Consider the following 11,710-nt stretch of genomic DNA (forward strand, 5'->3'; position numbering starts at 1 on the left):
TTACGCTTCCATCTTTCTATAGTAAAGGGTACATCATCCATATTTAGAACAATAATATCTTGTTTTTAACAAAATAACGGTACTTCATTCAATAAAGTATGTCAACCAGCATCTCTCATACTTCGCAATGTGAATCTGATTCCTTTAGTGTACCATAATGTGAGTCTGATCTTGTATATCCAGCTCATTTTAATGTAGTTTCTTGATTCAAACTAGAACAACTAGCAATTTCACCACACTTTAATGCCCCATGAACTTTTACATGAAGTTCCAACAAGGTTAGATAGGTTGTTGAACAAACTATTAAAACAACCAATATCAACTTGTTTTTTCCCAACTGCCACAAGTGCCAATTGAAATTGGTGAACAAAACAATGAACCTAGAATGCATAATTCTTTTCTTTCAAAATTAAACTTTCGATGCCATTGAATTCACCTTACATATTACTATCCCCGTCATATCCTTGTCTACACACTCTTGAAAAACTTAAATTATGTTTTGCAAATAATAACTTTAATACTGATTTTCATGATATAGCACTTTTGTTTGAAACATGAACAAGACAAAGAAATTGCTCAATGCCACTTCCTTTATTATTAAAATAACGCAAAACAATATACATTTACTTCTTGATTGATATATCTCGAGATTTATCATGAAAATGGCAAATAAATCATCTCTAACATTATCGACAATAATTTTGTTGTCGCACAAACTACAACTATCACAATATAATTTTGAGTAGAAAGTGCCACTAATTTAAGATTTCCACGAGCACTTTTTAGAACCATATCAGACTCTTTATCATGTTTGGCAACTAAAACTATAAGTGAAGTAGCTAAAATATCAGTAAAAGGGGGAATGAATAGAGATATTCTATTTTTCTTAGTTTTCTTTTCTTTTTAAAATAGTATCCTTTGTGTGAGTATAATAGATGGATGTTAGAGGATAACATTTAGAACTGAAATGAGAATTAGAAAAAATGAAGAGGAGAGAATGTAGAGAATGACACACACAAATTTACACTAGTTCACTCAAAATGAGTTACGTTCAGTCCTTAATTACTTACTTGTGAGTTTTCACTATGGCTCAAAATGACTTATCCTCTAAAGGGATTCTTTTCGCTATGTATTTTCTTAGCCACACCAGGCTTACATAAATAAGTTTTTTGAGAGATTTGATAAGAGTGGATTCTTGCACTATGATATACTTTCTAAGAGGATGGTCCAAAGATATAATTAAGATTAATAGAGAGTATATTGAGGATAAGATTGCTTTTTACAACTTTGATATTTTGCTTCTATAACGTTTCTTGTGATTTTTTAGGATGGGATCATTTGAATTTATAGAAATCATTATGCTTCAACTATGAGGAGAAGTACAACATATCGGTTACAGGACTTAGATGATTTCTCATGGTCTTTGTTTATAATTGCAAATATACCCTTCAGTAGTCCTTGTTATAAGAATGTTGGGAGGATGAGTGTTGCAATCTATCCTCATATTTGAATTGTAGATGATGAATCTTTCATTAATTCTGATGTGACTTGTGTTTTTTGACTTTTCCTTTTTCCAATAATTATAGTGGTTTGCCTTACAAATCAAGGACATCATTTTTTGTACTTTGGTACTTTTACTCAATTTTCCATATATGAGGATGATTAGAGAACAAAAGTTTCTCATGTCTTCTATGTTGTGTATCCTTTGACATTTGTACATGACTTTTTTATCAGCAATTTTCTCAGTTTGTCGTCCTTTTTTATAAGCAATTTTCTCAGTTTGTCGTCCTTTTTTATAAGCAATTTTCTCAGTTTGTCGTCCTATATTCTTTTTTCATTAAGTCTGATTGTTTACTAATAATAATTTCAATACGTTGTTTTTGATTCATTCAAGTTTGACAACTTCTCTATGCATGATTGTGACAATATTGGAGTTTCCAACATGGATTTTAAACTTTTCATTTTACTTTCAATTTGAAAAACAGTCAATTGAAAAAGCATCACCACTTTTTTGTTCTCCAAAATCAGCTCTCATGAGATAATAACATAAACAAAATACAACATCTTTTTATACATTATACTCCAACCGATTACCAAATTATAAAAATCAATCAGGATTAAACTTTCGAAATAGTATTCCAATTTGTTGGCGTGGAAAGTTATGCTCTCTTGATTGACAAGGTATTTTATGCAAATTAACTCTTTGAATATTATCTCGATCATTTGAATGATAACATGATATTTTATTCCTCTCTCTCAGATCAATAGGAAGATTTTCCAAATCAACTTCTAAAAATCTATTTTCTACAACCACGACTAAACTTAATGGTGCTAATTTTTCACCTTCAACAAATTCTTGAGATTCTGATGTAATTTCTATTTGAAATAAAAGATATTACATTTTAAATCCCAACTACTACAACAATAAATTGTTACCATTGGTATATTTGTTATTTGTAACTTCAAAAAAATTTAAATAAATGTCAACTTAGGAAGGGAAAAAAATGGCAATATAGTTTAAGAAGTCCTAAAACAAAAATCTATTTCTAAAAAAAAAAATATAACAAAAAAAAATATTTCTACAAATTTACCATTGTTGAAGAGAAATAGAAAATAAAAAACTAAGTTCATTAATGAAGTAATAGTAAGAGGAAGTTAAAATGGTAAGAGGAAGTTCATTAATGAAGTAATTGTAAGTGGTGACTTTGGAGATAATGGACTTTAGATAAAACTTAGTTGATGGTGAAGTTAAAAATTTAAACTTTAAAAGTTCAAGATGAAGTAATAGTAAGAGGAATAGACACACACAAAAAAAATGTTGATGATGATGTTACGGGAATTCGTAAGAACAAGGAGGAAAGAGTAACATTTGAGAGAAATAGTGTGGTTGGGAACTCCTAAGAATGTAAAAAATCATTGTATAAAAAAAAGTGTGTGACTAGTGAGTGGGTTAGTAGGTCTACACTACGAAGTTTTATGTGGGCTTAAAAAAATTAATACTTTTATCGAAATACATTTTAGTTTTTATGTGGGGGTAAGAACCCTTATTACCTTTATATTAGATATGCCTATGTACTTATGAGATATGATAAGAAGATGCATTTTGTTATTATAGGTAGTATCAATCAATTCTTATAAGTAATATTTCAACCATACACTTTCATATATGCACGGCCTCAGGATCTCTCTCATTTCAACGAAAAATCGACCGATCCATTAGTCTTGTTTTCGTTGAAGCATGCCTAAAGTCGCTCATTGAACATGATTTGTGCACTAACGACCATTTTGTGTTATCGTTAGTCTCAAATATCACATGCCCACCAATTTTATGCCTAGTTCATTCTCGTACTATATTGCAATCGAAAAGTTTTTCTCATATACCATTTGTAACATCCTATAGCACTTGAAGAATATTTTACTATCCCCACAAACTTACAAGACGAACTCTTTTTAGCATGTTTTGTCCTCACTCAGATACTTTATGGTAAACTTTCCAAAACATCACTCATCTCATGAATGCTCCAAATTAAGAACGCTTAACTATATAGTTCTTATGTTATAGGCTATCACAAAGAAGATGAATCTTGTATGTATAAGTAATACCATGTAGTTTAACACCTCTACCAAATTATAATCTCTCTCATTTTAATGTGAATCTGGTTCATTCATGTGTTTTTTTTCTTCTTGAATCGCGCCAAGAGTTGCGCTTATTAAAGATGATTCATGCACTAATGATCACTCTCCGACCTCGCCAATCTCAAGTATTAAATCTTGCGTGATCTTTTCCTATTCCAATTATTGTCTCTTTTCGGCATTCATCCAGTGAGTTTTTCTAATGCCTAACTTGATTTTCTATCCTATTTCTATATTTCTCATGAGATTTTGATTTTAACCACAATTATCCATGTTCAAATTTAAACAACCTTATAATTTTGGTGTAGTTGCTCTATTGTGATCGTCGGCCTCTTCTCTTTTTGTGTTGGCCTTCCTTGGGTTATGGGTTTTTATTTTCTTCTCACAAATTTTGTAGTTGTGTTTGACAAAAATTATAATTGATCCTAAAGGATGTTTAAAAACAATTTTTCAAGATTTCATCAAATATTGTAGTTGTCTTGTCAAAATAAAATTTATATTAAAACTCCTATTCAATAAATATAAAAGATTAAAATGAAAAGTTTTTAAACCTGTGGAATTTTTTTTCATAAAAAATATAAGAAGATAAAATAGTAGTATACATAGTCACCCTACCAAAGTTTGAGCCACTACATGAACTTTTCTCTTTAAAATTTTTATTCAAGATTACAATTGAGGAAATAAGAAGATAAAATGCTTCTAAAGTTTAAAATAATAGATTTATATTTGTATTGATCTTCCTGGTTAAATTATTTATCATTCAAAATATGCATTCAATCAAATTTGGATTTTACCTTAGTTTGAGCTTAGTTATCCAATGGATAACAAATATGATGTTTATGGTTTTCACTTCAAACAATTCATGTATGCTAGAGTGATTATAAGATTTAATATTTTTCCTACATAATTATCGCAATACCCTATTAATACCCTATTCATGTATGCTAGAGTAATTACCTACATAAAAAACTCAATACCCTATTAATATTTTTCCACTATTTTATTTGATCAAAATAATTATCGCATAAAGAGAGAAGAAAAACTGTAAAATTTTATAGTATCCGTTGAACCAAATATTTTTAAGCAAAAATTATATACAAGCTACCATATTTCAACAGTTCCAACTATTGATATTGATACTCTAAACATGTTTGAGAAGTTATCTAAAGTAGCTTCTTAATAGAATAATATTTTTTATACATGTTTTATGAGGTCAAACTTACCCTTTTAATTATGAGTTAATACTCATAAAATAGTAATTGGTTCGTATAAGTGATCTTAAGATCAAACTACCAAATACTCTCTCTAGTTGTTTTTATAAAAGACTATTAGATTAAAATTTGATCAACAAAAATTAATGTATTTAATTCATAATATAAATAAGAATAAAATATATCAAATTTTAATGACTAAATTTTTATTTTAACTTCTAATATAAAAATGACCAAATGGAGTATATGATATGATAGAAACTAACTCCCATTAATTTAGAACGATTTTCATTGGTAAACATATACGGGCTTTTAACTACAAGCCCAATTAGAACCAGTCTCAACGTCTTCATGGGCCAGATGTTTGTATCTAAACTGTTTAAATACCCAATAAATTCTTTGACCAAAAAACTTATTATTTTTTACAATGGATACAAATAATTGCCGAGTTTGTTTTATTGCATTAAGGCATTTTGTATTTTACTACGCTATAGGTAAATGATATTAATGAATTACACTATGTAACACCCCAAATCTTATAATAAATATTTTCTTAATGAAATATGATTTTAGATAATTAATTTGGTTTTAAAACTATTTTAGAATATATGTGAATAAATCTTGTTACTAACTTTCGTTATATGAAACTTTTCTATGATACACTAATTTTGTATATATTTTACTAAATAAATGATATAAATAATAAATATTATGTTTTATTATTTTATATATTTTTCTATAAATAATAATATTCTAGTGTAAATATTTTAAAGAATAAGATTTTCGACGACTCTACATGGATATGTGTGTTTACGGTTAATGTGATATTTCTGGTATGTTTGACTGATGTTAAACGCACACATAATTGTATTTAATTATTTAAAAATATATTTTATTTTAATTATTTATTTTATAAATAATTATCTTGATATATTAGTAATTTTAATATTAATTTTCTTTATTTTTATATAGTTGCACATATTTATTTTTAATTGTTAAGTAATATAAATTGTTGATGTTATATTTATTTATTTTATCATTTCGACTATTCTATGAAGATTATGTATTTTTATGTGATTATTTTGAAAGATGTTATAGTAATATTTATAGTTATTATTTTAAATATGAAAGTTTTGGTTAAAATTAGATTTATCTATGTTAAAGAAAAATAATATTATGTTAAAATGAGTGTTTTGGAGAAAAAAAATTTAGCGTGGATTAGTAAAATAAATTATTTATTTAGGACTCTTAGAAATACTAGAAAATGAATTTTTGGATGAGACGACTATTTACACCCCTATTTTCTACTGCACATTAAACTGGGCTGGTTGGGATTTTCTTTTCTACACCTGCGACTCTGCAGGTTGTTCATTACACCCCCATTTCTGCCTTAGATTGGACTCTCCTGTGTTGGGCCTAACAGACTGTTTTACTCTTGCATCTGTACATCTGCCCTCTACACCCCTCAATTTGCAATTAAAAACAAAAAGAGCAAAAAAAAAAAAAAAAAAAACAGAACAACAGCCATGGAGAACATGCATAACACCATTTTCCTCTCAAATTCGTCCCATCAATTCCTTGCCATTTTGAAACGATCCCAACCTCTATCACACGCAAAATCGGCCACTGAATCTATTTTTGGCACAAATTTTATCGATCGTGGCTTCGTTTCATCAGAAACTAATGTGTTACTTTCCATAAGCGAGCTGTTTTTGGCCGATCCCGGTCACCATGTTTGTCGTCTAAAAAAAATAACATCATTTTTGGATTCCTCTCATCGAAACCTTCAAGAAGCACTACTCATTTGTATTTTTCGGTGAAGTTGATGTTTGACCCTTCCGGTGCTCTGACAAGTCGGTAAGACTTTTTGTGCAGTTTTTTCTCATCGTTTTGACTCCAATTTTGTTCCTAAAATTATTACTAATTATTTAACATTTATTTTTATGCTCCAAATAATTTATCAGTCACGTCTCAACGATTTTGTAAACTCGTCGTTTATTCGGACTCGCTCGTTGGACGTTGTCGATCTGTCGTTGCTGTTGAAAATTACCATTGATTTCTGTGTTTGGGGCGGAAGAAAGAGGGGGGGGGGGGGGGGGGGGGGGAGAGCGTTTGAATTCATGAGTATATTATAATGTGAGATTAACGGGAAAACTGTATTTCCCAACGATTCATTCGGGGCTCGCTACGTACTGCAGTAGCCCTTTGAGTGATAAATTAATTAATATGCAAATAAGAAAATTGTGAGATTAAAATGTTGAATAGAAATATTTATAAGGTGTTGATTGATTTAATTTCGTTAAATGTGTGATATTTGATATTATTGTGATATTTAACATTATTGTGATATTTGATATCATTGTGATATTTGATTTCAAATGAATTTGGTGCATATGTTTGATTAAATGAGTTTATGTGAATGCAGTGTATAATGTAAGTTTATTTGATGATGATGTGTGATTTATGATATAAATTTGTGATAAGTTTATGTGATGATAATGATGATGTTTGATTGATGATAGTGATTCTATAAAATTGTGATGAGTTTATGTGATAAGATATGATTAATGATAGTGATTTTGTGAATTTGTGATGAGAATATTGAAGTAACCCCATAGTTGGTGAAATAATTGTGATTCTAATTTGTGTTTGAGATGACGGTCTTAATGGAGTATCATAGGCCAACGAGAGGAGAAAATATTGTGAATTTGTGAAGTGGAGATTATTTTGTCATCATATAGGTAGGGTTTGACAAGCCTAGTGATTCCAGGGAAGTACAACTGAATGAGCCTGATTGTGGCGGTCTGCTGTCGAGCCTTAAGGCAAGATTGTTAGACCTTGGAGGTATTTGGGTGGGGAATTCCTAGGTGACTTGGAGGTAGCACTCAAAATGTCGAGAGCTACCACACAACACACGTTTACCTCGACTGTCACATATATGTGTCCGAGTTGAGTTGAGATGATCTATGAGGACATGACCAATTTGAATTGTCCGTCCACTGAGATGGTGGCATAATATCAAACCTCCTAACCAAGTACTTCAGAGTTATAATGGTACCACATTGTGAAGTAGAGTCTAAGCTCATGCATAACATTATATTTTCTTGTGATAGTTTTGTTGTGATTAATATGTATTATGTGTGATAATAATCTATGCGATGATTTGATGTTACAGTGAAGTGTATTGATTTTCTTTGATTTTTGACTATGTAATGTGATGTTTTTCCTTGAAGAATGTTTGTGTAATGATATGGTTTATTGATGATTAATTGCGTGTTCCTCTTATTTATATTATACTATCAACATGATTTCAAAATTCACCTCATTCGTTGTTTGTGTTTGACTAGTTTGACCTTGTGTTTGCGAAATTATAGTTATTACATGTTAATGAGTCTCGAAGTTCAAGTTTGAGAGAAACCCCGCTCTGATAGGTGATACCGGGAATTAAGAGTTGTAATGTGTATTTTACTTATGTTATTACAAATGACTTTTTATATGAAAACTTAGTACGAGTAAGTCTTGGGAATTAAATCAAGAAATTATAGTTAAATCAAATTCATTGATATTGTCCTATTTTAATTGAGGAACAAAGTTGAATTGTTTCATGTGTATTTAGAGAAATGTGATATCCTAAATTAGATATTAAAGATTTTATTCTCTTTAACAGATTTTCTTTATCTGCTGTAAGTTTTCTTCAAATAATTTAGTATATATTATTGTAAATGTTATTTTGGGGTTTATGGTGTCAAACACTACCCCTAATCTCCGTTAAAAAGAACACTTGGCTAACCGCTAAAAAGGAATTTTCTCTCTAATTTCACTTAAATTAACATAATGTTAGATGCAACGTGCTTTAGTAGTTATATAATAATGATTATATTATTTTATTTTAATTTTGAAAAATTTAACATTGAAATTCATTATACTAAATAGTGAGAAAATTAATATTCATTATCAAACTCGCACATTATATAAAATATCACTTTTATCTTTTTAAGAGTTATTTATTTAAATATTATTTTTTTATAGATAAAATAGTAAATATTATTAAAATCTCATATACAATTGCGAAGTCATGTGTTCTAATCTAAAACATGATATTCACCTTAACAATATTGAAATATTTAAGTTGAATTATAATTAAAAGATGAATTGTTGTGTAGACTATAATTATGATTATTAATAAAATCAATTACTACATATATTACCTTAAACACTCTCCACAGTTCTACGAAAATTTACTATTGACATGTAAAAAGTTAACCGAATGAAACCTTACTAAACGACACATGATTGTGATCAATAAAAACGTATATGAAGAAGAAACAAACAAATGATCAGGTAAATTACTGACAATATTATTCTTTCTTATCATCTTGCTGTACCAAAGTTTTTGTTTGTTTAAGATTTTTCATATCACGAAATTGAAGAAAACAAAAAAGTTATGAGCTAAGTTGGAGCACTAAGTTTCTTGGTGTAAACAATTTGGATGTAAACGACAATTTCTAAGTTTTTTTCAAAGAGTCATACATTTTTTTTTAATTATATTCACAAATTAAAAGTAATTTTAATTCAGTCAATAAGTAAGTAAAATTTGATGAAAAAATATTTTAAGAATACTTTGAATTAAGAGTATTTCAAATATCTTTCGTTAACTAAAATTTGTTTAATCACTCAAAATTAATTATACCGACTTTATATTATCAAGAGTGCTAAAAACCATATGTATAAATGTTTCAATACACTCATTTTTTAATTGAATATAAATATCTCAAATGATTTGGTGGGAGTCATAAATTTCACCAAAACGAAATGTGTTTAACAATTTTGTTGAAGTATATACTTTGTTTTGACTTCAACTATAAATAAAAATACATAAATTAATATTTATTAAAAATGATATTTTAATATATTACATTTTTTAATAATGGAAATACATTTACTAATTTATTCATAATTATAGTGTTTCACATTTAATAATCTATCCACACAATATTAAGTAATTAATATAAAAATATTTTTAGATTAATGATATGAAATACGAATAAATTGATTGACACATTTACTTGCATTTTTTATTTATGAAAATTTTCACTATATTTATTTGCTTTCGTAAAATACAATTATAAAGAGAAGAGAGGTTCTCTCATAGTCTCATTTCAGAACCATGACATGTCAACTTTTATATATATATATATATATATATATATCTTTTTCTAATCAATTCATATACATATGCCTTGTTAAAAAAAAAATCACTTACCATAAACAAAAACAAAAAAATCATGAGAATAAACAACAACAAAAGAATAATAATAAATGATGAGAATTAATCCCATTAAATTTTTTGTCTTATTTTTTAATCATATATGTATGTTATCCAATGTTACATAATTGGTAGCTATATAGCTAGCTATACAAGGTTGTCTGAAGAGTAGGAGGAAAGTGCAAGAAATTAGAAAGGTTCCCTTAACTCTTAAAACTTTGAGTGGGAAAGCACTAATTAATGGGTCTTGAATACACTGTCACATGGTCCCTAATGAATCTATCAAAGTATTGATCAGCATGTGAATATCTCCAGACAGCATAATTGTATTCCTTATACGGTTAGACACATATGCTCTTTTCTTCTTTCTTTCACATGCTAATAACCCCATTTTTTACTTCACTCCTTTTTTTATTACAAAATTTACATTGACGTACCCTTGTGTGTTTGCTCCAAGAACTGAATTTACCTAAAGACAAATTTACTATTTAAATTTTTTTTTTTTTAGGTTTTAGTGATCTCTTGTTTTATTTTGTTACTCATCATTTATTATTTTTTAGAAGCTGAACTCTCTACACATTTGATATTAAAAATTTGTGGATATAAGATTTATGGAAAATAATACCAACATATATAGTGTGGTGGCATAAAATGTAGATATTTCAATCTGTTAACTATTTAGTCTTTTAACTCATTAATTAATAGATGTGCACAAGGTATCTTAATTTATTAAGATTGACATTTAAAATATGAAAATTATATTTGGGTCAATTTAAAAATAATATTCCACTATTTAATTAGTTTGCCCTTCCTTGTCAAAAGAAAAAAAGCACGAATAAATAAATAAATTTATGCTTGTCCAAAGTAGTATTTTAATTTTAACGAATTGACAAATATGTATTCTTGAATTTGCAAAATATATGTAAATCTCGGCTTTTAAAGATTAATATGATTTGACACACTAATTGAATATATGACCCATTAATCGTATATTAATGTCATCTCATTGAAAAATATTTATTTATGAAAATCAATTATCTCAAAGATAAGGTTGGTCAATATATAATTACAATTGAACAGAGACTAATTACTTACAAACTAGTCCATCAAATACTAAATTTCATCGGCAAATAAATTTATGTTGTGATAACATAAATGTGGAATTACAAATATTACATATTCAATTAATATGTGACATCGCAATTTAATATTTATAAAGGTAATTTCAATTCAGGAATAAAGAACCAAAGAACCAGTCACCAAATTATACCAATTTGATTTGATTCAGGACATAGTATTTACAATTTAATCGGGTTTTAATGAACTTTTGTAGCAATTCATTTTGATTTGGTTTTTTTCATTAACCAAACCATAAACAATCCTAATATTTGTAGTTATTTGATTTTATATTTAATGAATGTCATCTACCAATATATCATTGTTATTCAATTTATGAGCAAGCTATTGACCCCACTTAACCATATTATGATATATTGATTGACCAAAATTACGGTGCCATTTTTATAGATTCATCTCATTGCATAATGAGAGGAGCTTGGATCATCACGTTGAGTTTTGAGAAACTACAAAAGAGGGAAAG

Source organism: Cicer arietinum, chromosome 2 (assembly GCF_000331145.2).
Source record: "Cicer arietinum cultivar CDC Frontier isolate Library 1 chromosome 2, Cicar.CDCFrontier_v2.0, whole genome shotgun sequence".
NCBI lineage: Eukaryota > Viridiplantae > Streptophyta > Magnoliopsida > Fabales > Fabaceae > Cicer > Cicer arietinum.